Raw genomic sequence first — 25,145 nt, 5'->3', positions numbered from 1 at the left:
GAAGGATCAACGCGTCCATGGTGGACCGACCAAGGCGGGAGTCAAAGTCAAAGACCGAAGAGTCGGGTGAAAGACCAGTCTTGAAGTCTGCAGCAATAATAATCAAATCAATGATGCTATGAACTGTCATCCTGGTGTTTCCCAGGTGGGGTGATTCATTTATGTGTGTGCCGTCCTTCAGGTGGACGTTTGGCTGGGCGTCCCGTCTGCCGGCATTCATTGGTGGGCGATAAAGATCTCAAGATGTCCTTCGCGAAGAGTAGGCGGGCTATGACAAAATTACAAATTTCTGTGCTAACTACTGCTGGGAAGGCAATGGCAATCCACCCAGCGTAGCCCCTTGCCAAGAGACTGCCTCGAGGCAGTTTAGAGTCGGCTGCGCGTTCCTCTGGGCCATGTTGTCAGCCCTACTGTACAAGTAAATGGGCCGAAATCGATCAACTGAAACCACCACTTGGATTGCCTGCAGTAAACGACCCACAGGGAAGTAATGCGACTGAAACGAAGAAATTACAAAATCTTGACTTGCAATGCGATGTAATTTCTTTCCAGACAGGAAAAGGCAGCCCGAGACAGAAGGTGAAATGTAATGGTTGTAGTCAGGCATGAAAACGAATGCTGTGCTCCGTGGATTTATTATTATTGTCAGAATGGTAGTTGATGGGGGGGGGGGGGGCGGGGTAAACTTGATGCCTTGTAGTAGCCAAATTCTCATCAGAAATTGGAAAGCGAGTTGTTCAGAAAGTTGTCTTGGTGTCAGATTCGTGTTTTCAATTTGATGCACCATACTCTTTACAGAGCGTGGGCGCTGCCGAAGCATTTCATTTGCAAGGGTTGCACTGGGTGGTTTGCCGTTGCCTTCCCAGAATCGTTTGTCCATGCTCTACCTTCTTAACTACTGAGTGCCAAGCAACGAGGCTGCTCGTACCGTTTATAAAGATTTTGGTATGACGCGGACGGGGTTTGAATCTCCGACCTCCCAGACTCAGGGCGGACGCTCCATTACACTGTGGAGTCTGGTTGGTGTCAAACGCATGAATAGATTCTACAGGGAGGGTGATGGAGACGAGTGGTGTTCAAGAGATCACAGGAGATGCTCAAATTGGTCCAAAGAACACCAACTTTATATTTTGCAAAATTCAAGTATAATCAAGAAAGAGCAGTCAGAGATTGTGGAACCTCACCAGGACGTGTTTTAGTGGTTTTTAAGGCGTTTGTGATAAAACAAATATGGCGGCCGAACCACGTGACCGATGACATCATCATTTTTATTTTCTCCACAAATTCTTCCCTAGATGATGCTCAATAAATTTCATCTTGATCGGATGAAGTTTTGCACTTTTTCAATTATGACGTCATAATGGAGGAACCGATGACATCATCATTAACATATTTTATTCCACATGGAGAGTTCTTTACAATGAGCCATGTCTCAATTTTTTATATGACGCATTTTCGGAGATATAGAGGTGCAAAGTTTTTCAGTTTTTCCAAGCAGGCACCACATGACCTATGACGTCATAATTATCATTTAGAAAATTCTAAAGGAGGAGATGCACCGATGGTGAAAATTTCCTGTCAATTGGACCAATGGTTGCAGAGAAAATCATATTTATTCTGTGCGGACAAACAGATGGACAAACAGACAGACAAATGAAAAAATCGGTCAGAGACCGAGGACTTGCCGGAATGTACTTTTTTATCGGCCATTTTGGATCAGATTTTTCGGTTTTTCCAAGATGGCGGCCGAACCACGTGACCGATGACGTCATCATTATTTGTTTTCTCCACCAGTTTATGCCATCATGTCGCTCAAGAAATTGCATCTTGATTGGATGAAGTCTTGTACTTGTCGAATTATCAAATTATGACGTCATAACTGAGGCCTTGGGCTGAAAGAGTTAAAAATTGGGCACAGTCTATTCCAGGGCAAGACAGATATGTGTGTAAAGTTTGGCGATTCTATGTGCAACTTTGTAGCCGTAGTGCTGCGCACAGACAGACAAACAGACAGACAGACAGTCAAAGAGATGAAAAATCGGTCAGAGACCGAGGACTTGCCCGAATGTCCTTTTTTATCAGCCATTTTGGACAAATATGGCGGCTGAACCACGTGACCGATGACGTCATCGTTATTTGTTTTCTTAACTAATTTATTCCTTCATGATGCTCAAGAAATTTCATCTTGATCGGATGAAGTTTTGTACTTGTCGAATTATGACGTCATAATGGAGGCACCTATGACATCATCATTAACATATTTTATTCCCCATGGAGAGTTCTTTACAATGAGCCATGTCTCAATTTTTTCTGTTCAGCACTTTCGGAAATATAGAGGTGCAAAATTTTTCGGTTTTTTCAAGATGGCGGCCGAACCACGTGACCGATGACGTCATAATTGTGTTTTTTCTCCACCAGTTTATGCCGTCATGTCTCACAAGAAATTGCATCTTGATTGGATGAAGTTTTGTACTTGTCAAATTATCGAATTATGACATCATAATGGAGGCCTTGGGCCGAGAGAGTTAAAAATTGGGCACAGTCTATTTCAGGGCAAGACAAATATGAGTGTAAAGTTTGGCGATTCTACATGCAACGGTGTAGACGGAGTACTGCGAACAAACAGAAAAAACAGACATGAAAAATCGGTCAGAGACCGAGGACTTGCCGGGATATACTTTTTATCGGCCATTTTGGACAAATATGGCGGGCGAACCACGTGACCGATGACGTCATCATTATTTGTTTACTATCATATATTTTGTCATCATTATCTAAACTAATTTATTCCTCCATTATGCTCAAGAAATTTCATCTTGATCGGATGAGGTTTTGTACTTGGCAAATTATGACGTCATAATGGACGCACCTATGACATCATCATTAACATATTTTATTCCCCAATGGAGAGATCTTTACAATGAGCAATGTCTCAATTTTTTCTATTCAGCACTTACCGGAGATATAGAGGTGCAAATTTTCCGGTTTTTCCAAGATGGCACCCGAACCACGTGACTGATGACGTCATCATTCTTTTTTTCTCTCCACCAGTTTATGCCAACATGGCGCTCAAGAAATTGCATCTTGATTGGATGAAGTTTTGAACTTGTCGAATTAATGAATTATGACGTCATGATGGAGGCCTTGGGCCGAGAGAGTTAAAAATTGGGCACAGTCGATTCCAAGGCAAGACATACAGTCACGTGAAAAAGTAAGTACACCCCATGTAAAGTTTTGACTTTTTCAACATATTTCAACATACAGCTATTTGATCTTCATTTCAACAATATTGATAGATAAAGGTGATATAATATAACAAATATCATGAAACATTTACATTTTTAGTCCATTGTAAAATTTAAATAAACATAAATGCAAATTTCGCGTGTGCAAAAAGTAAGTACACCCCTACATTAATCACTACTTCAAATACCTAAAATTAGAATCAGGTGCACCAGCTCAGGTGCAAATGATTAGAACATCATTAGAGAGGTTTTTGGAGGAACCTGTCTTATTTAAACCTCATACATTTAGTTTGGTTTGCTCTTTGTTGTTGAAGTGTGCGGTATCACAATGCCGAGATCAAAAGAGCTCTCTGAGGCCTTCAGAAAGAAGGTTATAGATGCATACGAGTCTGGGAAGAGATTTAAAAAGATCTCCAAACAATTTGAAATCAATCATGCGACTGTCCGGAAGAACATCTACAAGTGGAGAAGATTCCAAACAACTGTCAACATGTTCAGGCTAGGCCGCCCCAGCAAGTTCAGCCCGAGAGCAGACCGCAAGATGCTGAGAGAAGTCTTGAAGAACCCCAGAATGTCATCACGGGACCTAAAGGTAGCTCTTGCCACTGTTGATGTCAAAGTGCACGAGTCTACCATTAGAAAGAGGCTGCACAAATTTGATCTACATGGGAGGTGTTCCAGGAGGAAACCTTTGCTGTCCAGAAAGAACATCAGGGCAAGACTAAAGTTTGCCAATGAACACCTCGGCAAAGACCAGCACTTCTGGAACAATGTGCTCTCGACAGATGAGTCAAAGGTAGAGCTATTTGGCCACAGTACCAGAAGACATGTTTGGCAAAAACCAAAGACAGCATTTGACCACAAGAACCTGATACCAACTGTAAAGCATGGTGGGGGAAATATTATGGTTTGGGGCAGCTTTGCTCTATCAGGGCCTGGGCAGCTCACCATCACAGAATCCACAATGAATTCTTCATTGTACCAGAGGGTGCTTGAGGATAATGTGAGGCCATCTGTCGGAAAGTTGAAGCTCAACCGAAGGTGGAACTTGCAACATGACAATGACCCTAAACATACCAGTAAATCCAAAAACCAAGGGCTGGAAAGAAAGAAATGGAGGGTTCTGGAATGGCCAAGTCAAAGCCCGGATCTAAATCCCATCGAGATGTTGTGGGGGGATTTGAAACGAGCTGTGCAGGCAAGAAACCCCTCAAACGTCACACAGCTGAAAGAATTCTGCATGGAGGAGTGGGCAAAAATTTCTCCCAGTCGATGTCAGAGACTGGTAGACAGTTATAAGAAACGCCTACTTGAGGTTGTTTCTGCCAAAGGGGGCAATACCACCTATTGGAGCCAAGGGTGTACTTACTTTTTCCACATGCAAAATTTGCATTTATGTTTATTTAAATTATACAATGGACTACAAAATGTAAATGTTTCATGATATTTGTTATATTGTATCACCTTTATCTTTCAATATTGTTGAAGTGAAGATCAAATAGCTGTATGTTGAAATATGTTGAAAAAGTCAAAACTTTACATGGGGTGTACTTACTTTTTCACATGACTGTATATGTGCGTAAAGTTTGGTGATTCTAGGTGCAACAATGTAGACATAGTACTGCAAACAAACAAACAGACAGACAGACAAACAGACAGACAAACAGATTAAAAATCGGTGAGAGACCGAGGACTTGCCGGAATGTTCTTTTTTTTATCGGCCATGTTGGACAAATATGGCGGCCGAACCACGTGACCGATGACGTCATCATTATTTGTTTTCTAAACTAATTTATTCCTTGATTATGCTCAAGAAATTTAATCTTGATCGGATGAAGTTTTGTGCTTGTCAAATTATGACGTCATAATGGAGGCACTTATGACATCATCATTAACATGTTTTATTTATAATGGAGAGTTCTTTACAATGAGCCATGTCTCAATTGTTTATATTCAGCACTTTCAGAGATATAGAGGTGCAAAGATTTTCGGTTTTTCAAAGATGGCGGCCGAACCACGTGACCAATGATGTCATCATTATTTTTTTCTAAACTAATTTATTCCTAGATTATGCTCCCCAGAAATTTCATCTTGATCGGGTGAAGTTTTGTACTTGTCGAATTATGACGTCATAATGGAGGCAAATATGACATCATCATTAACATATTTTATTCCCCATGGAGAGTTCTTTACAATGAGCCATGTCTCAATTTTTTATATTCAGCACTTTCTGAGATATAGAGTTGCAAATTTTTTCTGTTTTTACAAGATGGCGGCCGAACCACGTGACCGATGACGTCATCATTATTTTTTTTCTCACCAGTTTATGCTGACATGGCGCTCAATAAATTGCATCTTGATTGGATGAAGTTTTGTACTTGTTGGATTGTCGAATTATGACGTCATAATGGAGGCCTTGGGTCTCGAGAGTTAAAAATTAGGCACAGTCTATTCCAGAGCAAGACAAATATGTGTGTAAAGTTTTTGGTGATTCTACGTGCAACGGTCTAGATGTAGTACTTCGAACAAACAGACAGACAAACTGACAGACAAACAGACAAACCAACCAATCAACATACTTGCCGGAATCTTTTCCGGCAAGTAACATACAGACAGACAAACAACAAACAGACTCAAATTCAATACCCTCTCCTCTGGCGAGGGTAATGAGTTGTCTTTCTTTCTGATTACTACTACAATGTTGGCTTAACGGTTAAGGTGACTGGCTTGAGATATTAAGGTCTTTAATTTGAGACCCTGTAATGCCATTGAATTAACACCAGGTGGGTTGACCCTGCCTGTCATCCTTCTGAGGTCAGCGAAATGAGTACCAGCTTTTCAAATGCCGTTTGAATGAGATGCAGGAATTTGTGAATTTGTTCATGGTGCCGGAGATAGCTCGCCTACTCTTCACAAAGGACATCGTAGGATCTTTAAGGTCCACTAATCAATTCTGGCAAACTGGGGGTCCCAGTTTAGCGTCCAATCGAGGGACGGCACACATTTATGAATCACCCTGCCTGCAAAACACAAGGGTTGCAGTTTATAGTCAGGGTCGGGATTCAAACCCAGGCTAGACAGTTCAGAGGTGAGTGTGCGTACCTCTAAGGCATCCTGCTAGACCATTTAATTTTATGTAGGCCTCCTGACGTATTGAAAAAATATATACAGGGTGAGCCAGAAATATGGTCATTTTTGAAATTCATGTGAAGGAAATAAAAAAATTGTATTTCAAAACAAATTTTTACAAGAAAGTGAAGTACATGACATGCCATTTATTTATGGAAAATAACATCTAGGAGATGCGCACCATTTCATCTGACACATTCCTCCAATCTTGGACGCCAATTATTCATGACATTATACAACATGGCCCCCTCAAAGTCATTGATTTCGCTTCTCATGTTTTCCTTAATTTCATGAAGAGTTTGTGGACGGTTAACATGCACTTTGTCTTTTAGATATGACCACAAGAAATAATCACATGCAGTCAAATCGGGTGACCTTGCTGGCCATGGAATATCGCCGTTTCTGGAAATGACATGCTTTGGAAAGAGCACCCTTACAGGTGTCATGGACACTCTGGCGGTGTGGGCGGTTGCACCATCTTGCAGAAGCCACGTCATTGGGCTCACTTCTGTAAAACTAAATCAGTAAAAAAGAAAAATAATGATAATGCAAGTTATGTACTTCAATATCATGAATTAATTTATTTTGAAATACAATTTTTTATTTCCTTCACACAAATTTCAAAAATGCCCATATTTCTGGCTCACCCTGTATATATAGGTCAAGTCTCCTGTAATATTGCAATCATTTTGTTCCAAGATCCACATTTCTATGATTTATAATTTAATAATCTTCATTTTTCTGCGTTGACCTTTTTGTGATTTTGATCCGCACTATGTGGAAATATTGAGATTCAAGTCCAACACGTGGTGTCCCAAAAGAACCGTCTTGCACTATTTACTTGCCTTGAGTCAATTATCCGATAACAGCAGTGGGTTCAAGAAGGTGCCGCGTTAAAGAGGTGAAATGTCTGCCATCACTTTTGACCTTACCCTCCTGGACAGTTTGGGATGAAACGCAAAAGGTCAAAATCTTCGCACTGAAAGAAGTGTCTGCTTCTTTGTCTGCTTCTTTGGACTATTGTCCCTTTGTCTAGTAACAGACCATTGTGACGCAGCACCGGTCGAGCTATAATAGCCCCCACATCGTAGGCTTTAATACATGCCGCCCCCAAAACCGCGACACCCTCAGGGGTCTCGCTATTAATACGGTAGCAGTGAGGAATGGCGAGCTCTTTCCTGACCACTTGTTGACCCCCGCGGCTCTGTCACTCAGCGAAACGATGACACAGCCAGAGAAGTGACTGCAATGGCCAGTTCGGAAGTCGCCATGACCTTTTATGACGTCTGGCCGCAGTTTGGGAAGGAGCAGCAGGATATCCAAGCCGGTGATGAATCGCACTAGACCTTAGGTGTGAGAAAGGTCATCTATTTCACTCCCCACGGTGTATCCAAATTAAAGAATTGCCAAGAAATTTCGCTCAACGATCTTTGCAGAACGCCGTCGGATTATGTAATATGGAGAGGAGTGCCTGAAATACCATATGGAGTAACTGAGCGGTTGAGGAGCCACTGGTGGCTCGAGAATAATGTGATTCTGCCACACAAAGAGCATCTGCTGTTTCAAGCTTGTAATGGGAACTCCAGATATCTAACTGCCTGGAGTACATTAATTTGTCTACTGATTATGAGGAGTGTGTCTATTGGAAGAGGAGTTTGACAGCACTGTCTGGGCTGGAAGGACAGCCCGGAGGTACGCAAACTCGCCTATAATTTATCTAGCCTGGGTTTGAACCTTGACCTCGCTATAAACGGTCATCCTGGTGTCTCACAGGCAAGGCGAGGCATCAATGGATGTTAGCTGGGTAACCTGTCTGCTGGCATTAGTTGGTGGACGTTAAAGTCCTCCGCGAAGAGCAGGGGATCTATCGTTGGAACCCTGAACAAATTGCTCTAACCTACAGGGGTCACTGCATCAGTGGTACAGCCACCACTTTCTCCCCCAACAATATGATGTTACCCCACAGCCTTGCGCTGCTTCTGAAAGGAAAGGAAAGGAACGTGTCTCTTGGAAAGGGAACGCATTTCCAGCTGACGTTGAACCAAGTTATCGATGCACGTTTTTCATGGTTTTGGAAACTTCCCCCAAGATGGTTTCCTCAGTTTAGGAGACAGTCTCACGGATGTTTCATTTCGTCTGCGAGTATATCAGCCTCCTGGGTTAAATATATAGATGTCATCCCAAGGCAGCTTGTATGAATGACTAAGAGCATTGTCAGCAGTTTCCTTTCCAAACTTTTGCACTCGACCTATGTATGGAGTGAGATGGAAGACGTCTCGAATCCTGAACAATCACGGGAATCCATCGCCATTCGTTGTTTCGTTGCTGTTTGCACCATATGTTGGGGGGTAAAGAAGATGAGAGTTAGGACGGTTTTAAGACAGAGGTATTTCAGTTGGAGAGTGGTTCATGCTCCTCCGGAAAGGTAGTGCCATGGAATGGTCTCCCTGATAGGTAGTTCCCTGGAATGGTCTCCCCAGAAACATAGTGCCATGGCAAGGTCTCATCGGAAAGGTAGTGCCATGGCAAGGTCTCACCGGAAAGGTAGTGCCATGGCAAGGTCTCACCGGAAAGGTAGTGCCATGGCAAGGTCTCCCTGATAGGTAGTGCCACGGAATGGTCTCACCCGAAAGGTAGTGCCATGGAATGGTCTCCCTGATAGGTAGTGCCATGGAATGGCCTACCTGATAGGTAGTGCCATGGCAAAGTCTCCCTGATAGGTAGTGCCATGGCAAGGTCTCCCTGATAGGTAGTGCCATGGAATGGTCTCACCGGAAAGGTAGTGCCATGGAATGGTCTCACCGGAAAGGTAGTGCCATGGCAAGGTCTCCTTGATAGGTAGTGCCATGGCAAGGTCTCACCGGAAAGGTAGTGCCATGGAGTGGTCTCCTTGATAGGTAGTTCCCTGGAATGGTCTCCCCAGAAATGTAGTGCCATGGCAAGGTCTCACCAGAAAGGTAGTGCCATTGCAAGGTCTCACCGGAAAGGTTGTGCCATGGCATGGTCTCACCGGAAAGGTTATGCCATGGCAAGGTCTCATCGCGGAAAGGTAGTGCCATGGCAAGGTCTCTCCGGAATGGTAGTGCCATGGCAAGGTCTCACCAGAAAGGTAGTGCCATGGCAAGGTCTCAGCGGAATGGTAGTGCCATGGCAAGGTCTCACCGGAATGGTAGTGCCATGGCAAGGTCTCACCGGAAAGGTAATGCCATGGCAATGTCTCAGCGGAAAGGTAGTGCCATGGCAATGTCTCACTGGAAAGGTAGTGCCATGACAAGGTCTCACCAGAATGGTAGTGCTATGGCAAGGTCTCACCGGAAAGGTAGTGGAAGTGGAGGACGTGGATAGCTATAATGGGAGTTAGACAGGTACCTGGATGCATTGGAGATGGAGGGGTATGTGGCTATTGGCTCGTGTGTGGTCATGTGGATGAGTGATGGATACTGGGGTTGGTGCAGCACAAGCATGATGGGCCGAATGACCTCCTCCTGTGCCAAAGTACTTGTGTGCTTGTGTGCTTCCCTCTCTCTCCCCATCTTGTCTCCTGCTCCCTTTATTTCGTCTTATGTGTCCGTTTGTTTTTTTGTTAGCTCTTACACGAGCCTCGATCTTCTTAATGCTTTGAAAAAAAAGGGGAAAAAAAGCTTCTTAATGTGTGTCCTTGTGTCATTTGAGATTGTGGAACACATGGTCTATTAGCATTACGACGTACTCGTGGGGTGTGCTTACATATTGTAAGCAACAACGAACCGTGCTTCATAAGTAGGTACATAATAAATAGAAGCTTTATGATAATGGGCAAGCATCACTGACCTGCAGCTCGATATCGATTGAGGTTTTTTTTGTTTTGTTTTTACAGATGCATTTACGTTTTTTAACGTAAATTTTAATTGAGGTTTTTATTTCACAGTTTACAGTTATATAAATTACAATTTTCAAATGCTAGATATTGATTGAGGTTTTTAAAAAAAGTATGTGTTTACATTTTTTAACATAAATTTTAATTGAGGTTTTTATTTCACAGTTTGCAGTGTAGAAATTACAATTTTCAAATTCTAGATATTGATTGAGGTTTTTTTTTTTATGGACGTGTTTCTAGTTTTTTACGTAAATTTTCATCTCCGGACGCTTTTCCTTTTTTTCATTTACAGACATTATTGTCATGTTTTATTTTACAGTTTACAGTTTTAGAAATTACAATTTTGAAATGCTAGATATCGATTGAGGCTTGTTTTTTTACGGACACGTTTACGTTTTTTTTAATGTAAATTTTCATTTACGGACACGTTTTCCTTTTTTCCTTTACAGACATTATTGTCATGTTTTATTTCCCAGTTGACAGTTATACACATTACAGTTTTCACATGCTTGATGTTGATTGAGGTTGTTGTTTTTTTTTACGTATGCGTTTACGGTTTTGAACGTAAATTTTCATTTATGGACGCTTTTTCTGATTTTCTTTTACGACATTATTGCCATGTTTTATTTCACAGTTTACAGTTATAGAAATTATCATTTTCAAATGCTAGGTATTGATTGAGGTTTTTTTTTAAAGTATGTGTTTACATTTTTTAACATAAATTTTAATTGAGGTTTTTATTTCACAGTTTACAGTTATATAAATTACAATTTTCAAATTCTAGATATTGATTGAGGTTTTTTTTTATGGACGTGTTTCTAGTTTTTTACGTAAATTTTCATCTCCGGACGCTTTTCCTTTTTTTCATTTGCAGACATTATTGTCATGTTTTATTTTACAGTTTACAGTTATAGAAATTACAATTTTGAAATGCTAGATATCGATTGAGGCTTGTTTTTTTACGGACACGTTTACGTTTTTTTTAATGTAAATTTTCATTTACGGACACGTTTTCCTTTTTTCCTTTACAGACATTATTGTCATGCTTTATTTCCCAGTTGACAGTTATACACATTACAGTTTTCACATGCTTGATGTTGATTGAGGTTGTTGTTTTTTTTACGTATGCGTTTACGGTTTTGAACGTAAATTTTCATTTATGGACGCTTTTTCTGATTTTCTTTTACGACATTATTGCCATGTTTTATTTCACAGTTTACAGTTATAGAAATTAAAGTTTTCAAATGCTAGGTATTGATTGAGGATTTTTTTTAAAGTATGTGTTTACATTTTTTAACGTATATTTTCATTGAGGTTTTTATTTCACACGTTGCAGTTGTAGAAATTAAAGTTTTCAAATGCTAGATATTGATTGAGATATTTTTTTACGGATGCGTTTACGGTTTTTAACGTAAATTTTCATTTACGGATGTTTTTTGTTTTTTTTAAGATTTAGGGACATTATTGTTATGTTTCATTTCCCAGTTTACAGTTATAGAAATTAAAGTTTTCAAATGCTAGATATTGATTGAGATATTTTTTTACGGATGCGTTTACGGTTTTTAACGTAAATTTTCATTTACGGATTTTTTTTATTATTATTAAGATTTAGGGACATTATTGTTATGTTTCATTTCCCAGTTTACAGTTATAGAAATTAAAGTTTTCAAATGCTAGATATTGATTGAGGTTTTAAATATTTTTTTATGGACGCTTTTACAGTTTTTAATGCAAATTTCATTTACGGATGCTTTTTCTTTTTTTCATTTAGGGACATTATTGTCATGTTTCATTTCCCACTTCCCAGTTTACAGTTATAGAAATTAAAGTTTTCAAATGCTAGATATTGATTGAGGTTTTAAATATTTTTACAGACGCTTTTACAGTTATTAATCTAATATTCATTTACGGATGCTTTTTCTTTTTTCATTTAGGGACATTATTGTCATGTCTCATTTCCCAGTTTACAGTTATATAAATTAAAGTTTTCAAATACGAGATATCGATTGAGGTTTTAAATATTTTTACGGATGCTTTTACAGTTTTAAATGTAAATTTTCATTTATGGAGGTTTTCCGACGGTTCTGTGATTTTCCCCGGTGTATCCTCTTCGATGAGGTTGCTCATACAGTATTTTTGGAGGTCTACCTATATATCATGTATGTTTGACAACTCCAACATTGTGGATCAATTGGTTTATTGGGTCCGAGTTTCCATGAATATAGTTCCTTCCGTTTATATGGATGTGAGAGTGGACTGGAGGCGAGTGGTGGGAAATTGAGAAAAACATTGGAAATGTTTTGGTGTCCCTTATACTTAATGAACGTACAGGATGTGGAACACACGTGTGTTAGTTATCCAGAGGGATCAGATTTATTTGCTGTGAAAGTTTATTTCTGCAAAAAAAAGAAAAAATTTGGGTCGAATTTCCAACCGTCACTCATGGCGTTCGAGCTTTTCCATGCAAATGCTTTATTGGAGGAACCTTTATTGGATTTGACACGTCGCCCTGTAATGCGTCGGACGGCCTGTTGACTAATTTTACACGCAAGTTAAAATGTGCCTTTTTTACTGCTGTGACGTCATACGGTGAAACGGGATCACGTTGCAAAAGCTCGTGTGCAGTTCCCTCCAGCTGCGTGAAATGCTCCACGGTGGGATTATAAAGGTTTCCTGTACAATTATGAGCATCCTGCGCATATGTTATGGGCCTGATGTATTACGTCTGCAATGGCGCTCAGATAGCGGTGAGTCGTTGTCTGTGCTAGTTTGCAGGTGCACACAGGTAGTACACGAGCTCGTCCCAATCCATTGTCTGGTGTGCATTATATATTATAGGTCTGAGCAAATTTATCTCTAACAGCTTTTTCTTTCTGGTGTTTACAAAACCTGGTTCAACCCTTTGAAGAATTTGTGGGTTGAGATTTAAGGCGGCTACCCTATCTACGGATCATGGATTTTATGCTATCTATCAGGAATTGCAGGTCATTGGGTGCTGGAACCCATACATTACTAACAAGTTGAGTCACCCGATCAAATTCGGGTTATTCCGACTTTATTAAACCATCAAACAGATTGATGTTTGAAGCCGCAGCCAAAATTAACCTGGCAGTGCAACATGGCAATTTTTTGTTTTTAACTTCAATTTGATATTAAATGCAATTTTTTTTTTTGTGACGTTGACCTAGTATGTGTTATAGACTATAGTAATGTGGTACAGCAACTTCTGGGGTAATTGGCCCAGGGATATGGAATTGTATACAAATATAGGAAAACACTTCACACACTCACACAAGAAAAACACCTCACACACACGCACAATAAGAAAAGGCTTCACACACATGCACAACAAGAAAAAGGCTTCACACAAGAAAAAGACTTCACACACACTCAACAAGAAAAAGGCTTCACACACACAAAAAGGCTTCACACACACACAACAAGAAAAAGGATTCACACACACACAAAGGCTTCACACACACACAAAGGCTTCACACACATGCACAACAGGAAAAAGGCTTTACACAAGAAAAAGACCACACACACTCAACAAGAAAAATACTTCACACACACTCAACAAGAAAAAGGATTCACACAAGAAAAAGGCTTCACAGGCACGACAAGAAAAAGGCTTCACACACGCACAACAAGAAATAGGCTTCTCACACATGCGCAACAAGAAAAAGGCTTCACACACACACACACACACACACACAACAAGAAAAAGGCTTCACACACACAAAAAGGCTTCACACACGCACAACAAGAAAAAGGCTTCACACACGCTCAACAAGAAAAAGGCTTCACACACACAAAAAGGCGTCACACACGCACAACAAGAAAAAGACTTCACACACGCACAACAAGAAAAAGACTTCACACAAGAAAAAGACTTCACATGCTCAACAAGAAAAAGGCTTCACACACACACACACAAAGGCTTCATACACACGCACAACAGAACAAGAAAAAGGCTTCACACACACGCACAACAAGAAAAGGGCTTCAGACATGCACAACAAGAAAAAGGCTTCATACACACACGCACAACAAGAAAAAGGCTTCATACACACACGACAAGAAAAAGGCTTCACATATGCACAACAAGAAAAAGGCTTCACACATGCACAACAAGAAAAAGGCTTCATACACACACGCACAACAAGAAAAAGGCTTCACACATGCACAACAAGAAAAAGGCTTCAGACATGCACAACAAGAAAAAGGCTTCATACACACACGCACAACAAGAAAAAGGCTTCACACACGCACTACAAGAAAAAGGCTTCACACACGCACTACAAGAAAAAGGCTTCACACACGCACAACAAGAAAAAGGCTTCACACACGCACTACAAGAAAAAGGCTTCACACACACACAACATGAAAAAGGTTTCATACACGCACAACAAGAAAAAGGCTTCACACACGCACTACAAGAAAAAGGCTTCACACACGCACAACAAGAAAAAGGCTTCACACACGCACTACAAGAAAAAGGCTTCACACACGCACTACAAGAAAAAGGCTTCACACACGCACAACAAGAAAAAGGCTTCATACACACATGCACAACAAGAAAAAGGCTTCACACACATACACAACAAGAAAAAGGCTTCACACATGCACAACAAGAAAAAGGCTTCACACACATGCACAACAAGAAAAAGGTTTCATACACACATACACAACAAGAAAAAGGCTTCACACACGCACAACAAGAAAAAGGCTTCACACATACACAACAAGAAAAAGGCTTCACACACGCACAACAAGAAAAAGGCTTCATACACACACGCACAACAAGAAAAAGGTTTCACACATGCACTACAAGAAAAAGGCTTCACACATGCACAACAAGAAAAAGGCTTCACACACATGCACAACAAGAAAAAGGTTTCATACACACACAACAAGAAAAAGGCTTCACACACGCACAACAAGAAAAAGGCTTCATACACACACGCACAACAAGAAAAAGGCTTCACACACGCACAACAAGAAAAAGGCTTCACACACGCACAACAAGAAAAAGGCTTCATACACACACGCACAACAAGAAAAAGGCTTCACACACGCACTACAAGAAAAAGGCTTCACACACATGCACAACAAGAAAAAGGCTTCACACACATGCACAACAACAAAAAGGCTTCGTACACACACGCACAACAAGAAAAAGGCTTCACACACGCACAACAAGAAAAAGGCTTCACACACGCATAACAAGAAAAAGGCTTCACACACGCACTACAAGAAAAAGGCTTCACACACATGCACAACAAGAAAAAGACTTCATACACACACGCACAACAAGAAAAAGGCTTCACACACGCACTACAAGAAAAAGGCTTCACACACGCACAACAAGAAAAAGGCTTCATACACACACACAACAAGAAAAAGGTTTCATACACACACGCACAACAAGAAAAAGGCTTCACACACGCACAACAAGAAAAAGGCTTCATACACACACGCACAACAAGAAAAAGGCTTCATACACACACGCACAACAAGAAAAAGGCTTCACACAAGAAAAAGACTTCACACATGCTCAACAAGAAAAAGACTTCACACACACAAAAAGGCTTCACACACACGCACGACAAGAAAAAGGCTTCACAAAAGCACAACAAGAAAAAGGCTTCACACACACGCACAAGAAAAAGGCTTCACACACACGCACAAGAAAAAGGCTTCACACATGCTCAACAAGAAAAAGGCTTCACACACACAAAAAGGCTTCACACACGCGCACGACAAGAAAAAGGCTTCACAAAAGCACAACAAGAAAAAGGCTTCACACACACGCACAAGAAAAAGGCTTCACACATGCTCAACAAGAAAAAGGCTTCACACACACAAAAAGGCTTCACACACACAAAAAGGCTTCACACACACAAAAAGGCTTCACACACACAAAAAGGCTTCACACATGCACAACAAGAAAAAGACTTCACACACACAAAAAGGCTTCACACATGCACAACAAGAAAAAGGCTTCACACACACAAAAAGGCTTCACACACACAAAAAGGCTTCACACACACAAAAAGGCTTCACACACACAAAAAGGCTTCACACACGCGCACGACAAGAAAAAGGCTTCACAAAAGCACAACAAGAAAAAGGCTTCACACATGCTCAACAAGAAAAAGGCTTCACACATGCTCAACAAGAAAAAGGCTTCACACACACAAAAAGGCTTCACACACACAAAAAGGCTTCACACACACAAAAAGGCTTCACACACACAAAAAGGCTTCACACATGCACAACAAGAAAAAGACTTCACACACACAAAAAGGCTTCACACATGCACAACAAGAAAAAGGCTTCACACACACAAAAAGGCTTCACACACACAAAAAGGCTTCACACACACAAAAAGGCTTCACACATGCACAACAAGAAAAAGGCTTCACACACACAAAAAGGCTTCACACACACAAAAAGGCTTCACACACACAAAAAGGCTTCACACACACAAAAAGGCTTCACACACACAAAAAGGCTTCACACACACAAAAAGGCTTCACACACACAAAAAGGCTTCACACACACAAAAAGGCTTCACACATGCACAACAAGAAAAAGGCTTCACACACACAAAAAGACTTCACACACACAAAAAGGCTTCACACATGCACAACAAGAAAAAGGCTTCACACACACAAAAAGGCTTCACACACACAAAAAGGCTTCACACACACAAAAAGGCTTCACACACACAAAAAGGCTTCACACATGCACAACAAGAAAAAGGCTTCACACACACAAAAAGACTTCACACACACAAAAAGGCTTCACACATGCACAACAAGAAAAAGGCTTCACACACACAAAAAGGCTTCACACACACAAAAAGGCTTCACACACACAAAAAGGCTTCACACACACAAAAAGGCTTCACACATGCACAACAAGAAAAAGGCTTCACACACACAAAAAGGCTTCACACACACAAAAAGGCTTCACACACACAAAAAGGCTTCACACATGCACAACAAGAAAAAGGCTTCACACACACAAAAAGGCTTCACACACACAAAAAGGCTTCACACACACAAAAAGGCTTCACACACACAAAAAGGCTTCACACACACAAAAAGGCTTCACACACACAAAAAGGCTTCACACACACAAAAAGGCTTCACACACACAAAAAGGCTTCACACATGCACAACAAGAAAAAGGCTTCACACACACAAAAAGACTTCACACACACAAAAAGGCTTCACACATGCACAACAAGAAAAAGGCTTCACACACACAAAAAGGCTTCACACACACAAAAAGGCTTCACACACACAAAAAGGCTTCACACACACAAAAAGGCTTCACACATGCACAACAAGAAAAAGGCTTCACACACACAAAAAGACTTCACACACACAAAAAGGCTTCACACATGCACAACAAGAAAAAGGCTTCACACACACAAAAAGGCTTCACACACACAAAAAGGCTTCACACACACAAAAAGGCTTCACACACACAAAAAGGCTTCACACATGCACAACAAGAAAAAGACTTCACACACACGCACAAGAAAAAGGCTTCACACACACAAAAAGGCTTCACACACACGCACGACAAGAAAAAGGCTTCACACACACACACACACACATATATATATATATATATATATATATATATATATATATATATATATATATATATATATATATATATATAGTAAAACTACCACTACTTTAACGGTCAATATACCACTACTTTAACGCTATCCACCAACTAATGCTTTGCAGACCGGACACCGAGTTTGACGTCCATCTAAGGAACTGCACACGTATTGGTGCAGCACCAGGGAGGCAGTTTACAGCTTCGCCGTGATTCAAACCCAAGCTAGACAGCTCAGAGGTGAGTGTGCACACCTCTAGGCCATCCTGCCAGCCCCATTGTGTGCCGTTATCCCTGTTTGGCTATATTCCATATTGCTGCCTCATTCTTTTGCAGCTTTACTGCATCATAGTCGCATTCTCTCTCTCTCTCTCTCTCTCTCTCTCTCTCTCTCTCTCTCTCTCTCTCTCTCTCTCTCTCTCTCTCTGTCTCTGTCTCTGTCTCTCCCTGTCTCTCCCTGTCTCTCCCTCTTTCTCTCTCTCTCTCTCTCTCTCTCTCTCTCTCTCTCTCTCTCTCTCTCTCTCTCTCTCTCTCTGTCTCTGTCTCTCCCTGTCTCTCCCTGTCACTCCCTCTCTCCCTGTCTCTCCCTCTCTCCCTGTCTCTCCCTCTCCCTCCCCGTCTCTCCCTCCCCCTCCCTGTCTCTCCCTCTCCCTCCCTGTCTCTCCCTCTCCCTCCCTGTCTCTCCCTGTCTCTCCCTGTCTCTCCCTGTCTCATAAGAATACAGCGAATGATGCCAAGAGCGCGGTTATTACCGCAGGGTTACGTAAAATCATTCCAAACCAAGGTTGAGTATTCTTTCCCCCTGGGGTAGGTGCTTGATCATCGTTCTTGGGAGAGAAAATAAAACTTGGCCCGAACAGCCAAACACGTGAACATGATGGAATCTTCTTTTTTGCAAATTATGGAGCATTAATTATATCATGTTCATGCTGTATAGTTTTCCCTGCAATGGCTGACCTGGCCAGAGTAAACTCTAAGCTATTTAAATCATTCGCAGCCTCGTCGTGTGTGTCCCGGATGCCCCATGGGTGATGAAGCACTTACTGGCGGGGACATTTATTTATTATGTACGCAAATATGGCTTCAACTCTGATGTGCTCCCAAGTTCCCAAACTCTTGTTGTACACAGCTCCATCTCCAAGCGCTGCATGACGTCATCGCCGGGCACCGAAGGGGAGCACTGGGTTTTCACTCCGTTTGTTTTCTTTCTTTATTGGTTTCCTGTTGTTATTGCGAAAATCGAAGATTTTTCAAGTATATTGGTTGGTCTTGTGCGTTATTCTGTCTGTCTGTATGTCAGTCGCCTACAAGTAACAATTTTCAACCGATTTTCACGAGACTTCACCAAACGGTAGAGTTGGTCATAAACAAGAAACATATTGTTTTGTGGGTGAAAAGGTCAATAGGTCAACATAGGCCAAAGGTCACCAACTTTGTCGAATTTCTAAAATCTCATTTTCATCAAATTGACTTGAAATTTTAAGAAGATTTCCATACCAGGTCACTGAATTCAACCACCAAGTATTTTGAGGTTAACATAGGCCAAAAGGTCAACATAGGCAAAACGGTCAACATAGGCCAAGTTTCTAAAATCCTCAATTTTCATCCGATTAAGTTGAAATTTTAAGATTTGCATATCTGGTCAATGAATTCAACCCCCAAGTATTTTTTAGGTCAACAAAGGCCAAAAGGTCAACATAAGCCAAGTTTCTAAAATCCTCAATTTTCATCCGATTAACTTGAAATTTGAAGAGGATTTGCATATCTGGACACTGAATTCAACCACCAATACTTGGTGGTTTAAAGAATAATTTTGGCCTATGTTGACCTCAAAAATAAGAGGAATAAATTTTAAGAGGATTTGCATATCTGGACACTGAATTCAACCACCAATTATTTTTGAGGTCATCTTAGGCCAACAACTTATTTTAGGGATTTCGCAAGTATCGTGCTTTGCACAACATATTTCTTGTTTGTTTGTCCGGGCAATATCTCAGCCATCCTTTGAGCTAGGAAGCTGAGGTTTGGGCACATTCGTGAGCAAGGGGTTTGGCAAAAAAACTGTATTTTTGAAATTTTTGATTAATCACTTCATTATTATTGATTTATTTAGTACTTATTTATTTTCTTTCTCATCTGGGCAATATCCCAGGCACTTTTGGAGTTAGGAAGCTAATATTTGGACATGACAATGAATATGAATGAATGAATGAATGATCGTTTTAAGGCCATTTCCCCCGCTAGAGCAGGGGTTAGCCTTGCGGGCCCCATGACAATCATGGTTCCCTGTTTGAGGCAATGTTTTTATGGCCAGATGCCCTTCCTGGCACCAACCCTTAGTCGCCTCTTACGATGCGCAGGGATACGGTGTACCTATTCTAAATCGGGGTACACACCGTGGTCATTCATCCCAGCAAGCTGGTACTCAATTTGCCGACCTCGGAAGGATGAACAGGCTGAGTCAACCCCCCTGGCGTTAATTCAGCAATCGATCAGGATTCGAACCCAGGATCCTCGGATCCCAAGCCAGCACCCTAACCGCTAAGCCAACACCAGGCTTAAATGATATGACAATGACATTGGACATGACAATGACAAAGTGATTTGGCTGTAAGGGGTATTTTTGATTTATTACTTGCAAAATCGAAGATTTTTCAAGTATATTGGTCGGTTGCGTTTGTTATTCTGTCTGTCTGTTTGTTACTTGCCGGAAAAAAATTCCGGCAAGTATGTTGGTTGGTTGGTTTGTCTGTCCGTCTGTCTGTCTGTTTGTGCGCAGTACTACGTCAAGCTCAAGGTCACCCAAAACGTGAAAATCGTGGAAACTGTCATTGGTTACTAGGCAACGGAATTGTAAACATCGCCGTCACTGTGATGCGAAGCGAAACACGCCTCAGAGCTGTCACATTCACAATCGCTATGTTGTATTACTCCCGATACGTGTTTCCTTCATTGTAAAAACTACTAAGTCAACAGTTAAAAGGATTTTGAACCGATAGGTGTTACAGCCTTGGCAAGATCGATGGAGACAGCGATCTATTAGCTTATACACCGCCCAAATAGCTATGCTGCTAGTTATACACCCTGGCAAGAGTACACATGTATAGATTTCAAGAGTATTCATGTATAGATATCGATTTCCCGCCATTTTGATCCAAAATGGCCGATAAAATAGTACATTCCAGCAAGTCCTCGGTCTCTGACCGATTTCTAGTTTGTTTGTTATTCTGTCTGTTTGTCACTCGCCTACAGGTCACAATTCCAAAACGATTGTCATGAAACCTCACCAAGTTGTAGAGGTCGTCACAATTGAGAAGCCTATTGATTTTGAGGTCAAAGGTCATCTGGAGGTCGAAATTTCTAAAATCGACATTTTAAATCCGATTGACTTAAAAATTGAACAGCATTTGTATATTGAGTCAATAAATTGGGAAACGAACTATTTTTGAGGCCAAGAGGTCAAAGGTCAACTCAAGGTGAAACTTCGAAAATTATAAATTTTCATCTAAAAATCATCACTTTTCATCCTATTGACCAGAGATTTGATCAAGATCATCAATTTTAATCTTGATGAAATGGACAATTTGCTTGATCAATGGCAACCCTTTTTCGGGAAAGGGGTGGATTTTGCAAGTATCATGCACTGCATGACGTCTTCTTGTGGATTTATTGATTAATCAATGAATTGCTTAATTATTTAATTCTATGATAAATTACTTGATCATTTTTCAATTTTTTTTTTTTTTTTAAGTTACAGATTCAGATAAAGATAAACGGTAGTGGTTTAGGTATGCTTTAGACAATTCATTAATATTTGAATTATTTTATGACCTATTTATTGGTTTTCATTATTAATCACTTATTTCTTTTCTTTTTCATCAAGGCAATATCTCTGGCATTTTTTGAACTGTGAAGCTGATATTTGGACATGACAGTAACCAAGTGATTTGGGTGTAAAGGGTATTTTTGATTTCTTGATTAATCAATTAATAGATGAACTATTTATTGATTAATCAATTAATTAATTATTTTTTCAATTAATTAATTATTCAATTAATTTTGAAAAAGCTACAGCTTCGGATGAAACACTGGTGGTTTCGGTATGCTATCAGCCAATTGATGAAGAAATTAATAGTTTTACGATTATTCATTATTAATTTAGATTACGCAATTAATCAATCAATTATTGTACACCTGTCCCTCGCAATACAGTGTCTATGCACCGAAGCTGCCCCAGCAATGCTGCACGCTGAAGGATATGCTATTACCCTCGCCTGAGGAGAGGGTATTGCATTTGAGTCTGTTTGTTTGTCTGTCTGTTTGATTGTTACTTGCCGGAATAGATTCCGGCAAGTATATTGGTTGGTTGGTTTGTCTGTTTGTCTGTTTGTCTGTTTGTGCGGCGTACTACGTCTACATCGGTGCACATAGCATCGCCATACCTTACACACATATTTGCCTTGCCCTGGAATAGAATGTGCCCAATTTTTAACCCTCTCGGCCCAAGGCCTCCATTATGACGTCATAATTCGACAAGTACAAAACTTCATCCAATCAAGATGCAATTTCTTGAGCACCATGTCGGCATAAACTGGTGGAGAAAAAAAAACGATGACGTCATCGGTCACGTGGTTCGGCCATCCATCTTGGGAAAACCGAAAAATTTTACACCTCTATATCTCCGAAAGCACTGCATAGAAAAAATTGAGACATGGCTCATTGAAAAGAACTCTCCATGGGGAATAAAATATGTTAATGATCATGTCATAGGTGCCTCCATTATGAGCACAAAATTTCATCCGATCAAGATGAGATTTCTTGATATAGGGATAAATTAGGGGGGGGGGGGGGGGAAGATGACGTCATCGGTCACGTGGTTTGGCCGGCATATTAATTTTACCACAAAAGCAATTAAAAACCACTGAAAACATGTCCTGGCTAGGGTCTGCAATCTCTGATTGCTCTTTCTAGTTTATTACTTGCAAAATCGAAGATTTTTCAAGTATATTGGTCGGTTCCCTTTGTGGTTCTGTCTGTTTGTCTGTCTGTTAGTCTGTTTGTCACCGGCCTACAGGTCAAAATTCCAAACCGATCGTCACGAATCTTCACCACGTTGTACAAGTCGTCCCAATTTAGAAGCCTATTGATTTTGAGGTCAAAGGTCAAAGGTCATCTGGAGGTCAAATTTCTAAAATCGCCGTTTTAAATCCGATTGATTTGAAAATTGAATAGCTTTTGTATATAAAGTCACTAAATTGGGAAACATACTATTTTTGAGGTCAAAAGGTCAAAGGTAAACTTAAGGTCAAATTTTAAAAATCAATTTTCATCTAAAGAGTCATCAATTCTCAACCGATTGACTTGAAAATTGAACAGCATTTGCATATCGAGTCACTAAATTGGGAAACATACTATTTTTGAGGTCAAAAGGTCAAAGGTCAACTCAAGGTCAAATTTTTAAAATCATCGATTTTCATCTAAAAAGCCGTCAATTCTCAACCGATTGACTTGGAAATTTAACAGCATTTGCATATCGAGTCACTAAATTGGGAAAGATACTATTTTAGGTCAAAAGCTCAAAGGTCAACTCAAGGTCAAACTTCCAAAATCATCACTTTTTATCTGAAAAACCATCAATTTTCATCCGATTGACTTGAAAATTGAACAGCATTTGCACATTGAGTCATTAAATAGGGAAACCAACTATTTTTGAGGTCAAAAGGTCAAAGGTCAACTCAAGGTCAGCCTTCCAAAATCATCATTTTTTTCATCTGAAAAATCGTCAGTTTTCTTCCTATTGACCCGAGCTTTTATCAAGATTGTCAATTTTAATCTTGATGAAATGGACAATTTGCTGTATCAATGGAATTTTTTTCCTTGGGGAGGGGGGGGGGGCGTATTTTGCAAGTATCGTGCTCCGCATGACGTCTTCTTGTTTATTTGTCATGGGGGCGGTGTACTTTGAATGTATCTCTCCTTCTTTGTAAATATATTTCGAAAACTTTTAGAACTTCTTCTCTTATCATCCTCACTTCTTTTCTCAATATCTCGCCTCCACTCCAATATGTACGTAATAAATAGGTGAGTACGTAATAAATATTAATAATAATGAATAGATGTATTAATAATAATGAACTATTAATAATAAATAATAATGAATAGCATAATGAATAGGTGTTGTAAATGCTTTCCAAAGTATTGATTTCACCTGTCACGGCAGAAGATGTAGGCGACCGTTGGTAGGTTGTCACGTGCAGCCTCCAGGGCACACGAGGGCCTAACGGGCAAACTGCACGCAGCTTTCATCTGTCGGATCCAGGTCTCGGGTGGCCCTGGGCAGCCCACAAAAGTTTGTTCACTTTGATGGGAGGGGTTGACAAGTTTCCGCCGCCTCCTTTTCACCGAGTCTGACGCTTCCTCTGACACTGACATATGTCCACCACCCGCCTCCCGCACTTTCCTTTTATACAACGTCGCGGCCCGTCCAGCAGCTGTCCGCCATCAATTTCTGCTGTCGGGAAGTGCCCGAGCAGGAGAGAAAGGGTATTTCCCCGGTTTCTTTTTCTCTCGATGGTGAAGGGCACCACCCTGAAATCGCCGATGGCAGTTTGATTGGACGGTGACGTGGATCACACCAGATGATGCCTCGAGCGCGGCTCCAGGTACCCAAAATCGGATTTACCTTACGCAACTCGTCCAAAAAGGTTAATCGGAGTAAAATAAATGTCCAGGTGAACTTTTCTGTGTATTGAGAAAATATTTATTTCTGCCCCAAATCCTTCATTAACCTGCATGTATGATCTCATGAGATTCCCATGAGATTTTCCATTACATTTTATGAGAGGTACTATGGACTGACTGTAAGAGCATATAGAAGTTTCCTTTGTCTGTTTGTCTGTCTGTGAGCAGGATATCTCCAAAGGTTGGGCACGGTTTCGGAAAACACCTGATGGGCAGGTTCGGTGTCTGACAATGACGATGCAATTAGATTTTGGTGAAGATCTGAATATGGATTCGGATATGAGAATTATTTAGTTTTATAAGTGATTCTTCACCATTGGTAGATAAGGCCAAAAACGACATATGACAGGATATCTCAAAAAGTTGGGGACGGTTTCGGAAAACACCTGATGGGCAGGTTGGGTGTCTGACAAGGACGATGCAATTAGATTTTGGTGAAGATCTGAATATGGATTCGGATATGAGAATTATTTAGTTTTATAAGTGATTCTTCACCATTGGTAGATAAGGCCAAAAACGACATATGACAG

The 25,145-nt window shown here is 40.6% G+C and overlaps 1 protein-coding gene across 1 annotated transcript in view; it reads right to left on the bottom strand.

The window, feature by feature from the left end:
- Positions 1-24,311, bottom strand: part of LOC144889543 (uncharacterized) — a 29,970-nt gene extending 5,659 nt beyond the window's left edge. The window contains exon 1 of the mRNA XM_078770190.1: positions 24,083-24,311. The gene's annotated coding sequence lies outside the window, so the exon portion shown is untranslated. The remainder of the gene's footprint in view (positions 1-24,082) is intronic.
- Between the last annotated feature and the right edge of the window lie 834 nt (positions 24,312-25,145).

The sequence above is a fragment of the Myxine glutinosa genome, chromosome 1 (genome assembly GCF_964187855.1).
Source record: "Myxine glutinosa chromosome 1, kmMyxGlut1.1, whole genome shotgun sequence".
Classification (NCBI taxonomy): Eukaryota; Metazoa; Chordata; class Myxini; order Myxiniformes; family Myxinidae; genus Myxine; species Myxine glutinosa.
The sequence above is the reverse complement of the archived record's forward strand: the minus strand, read 5'-3'. Positions and strand labels throughout refer to the sequence as shown.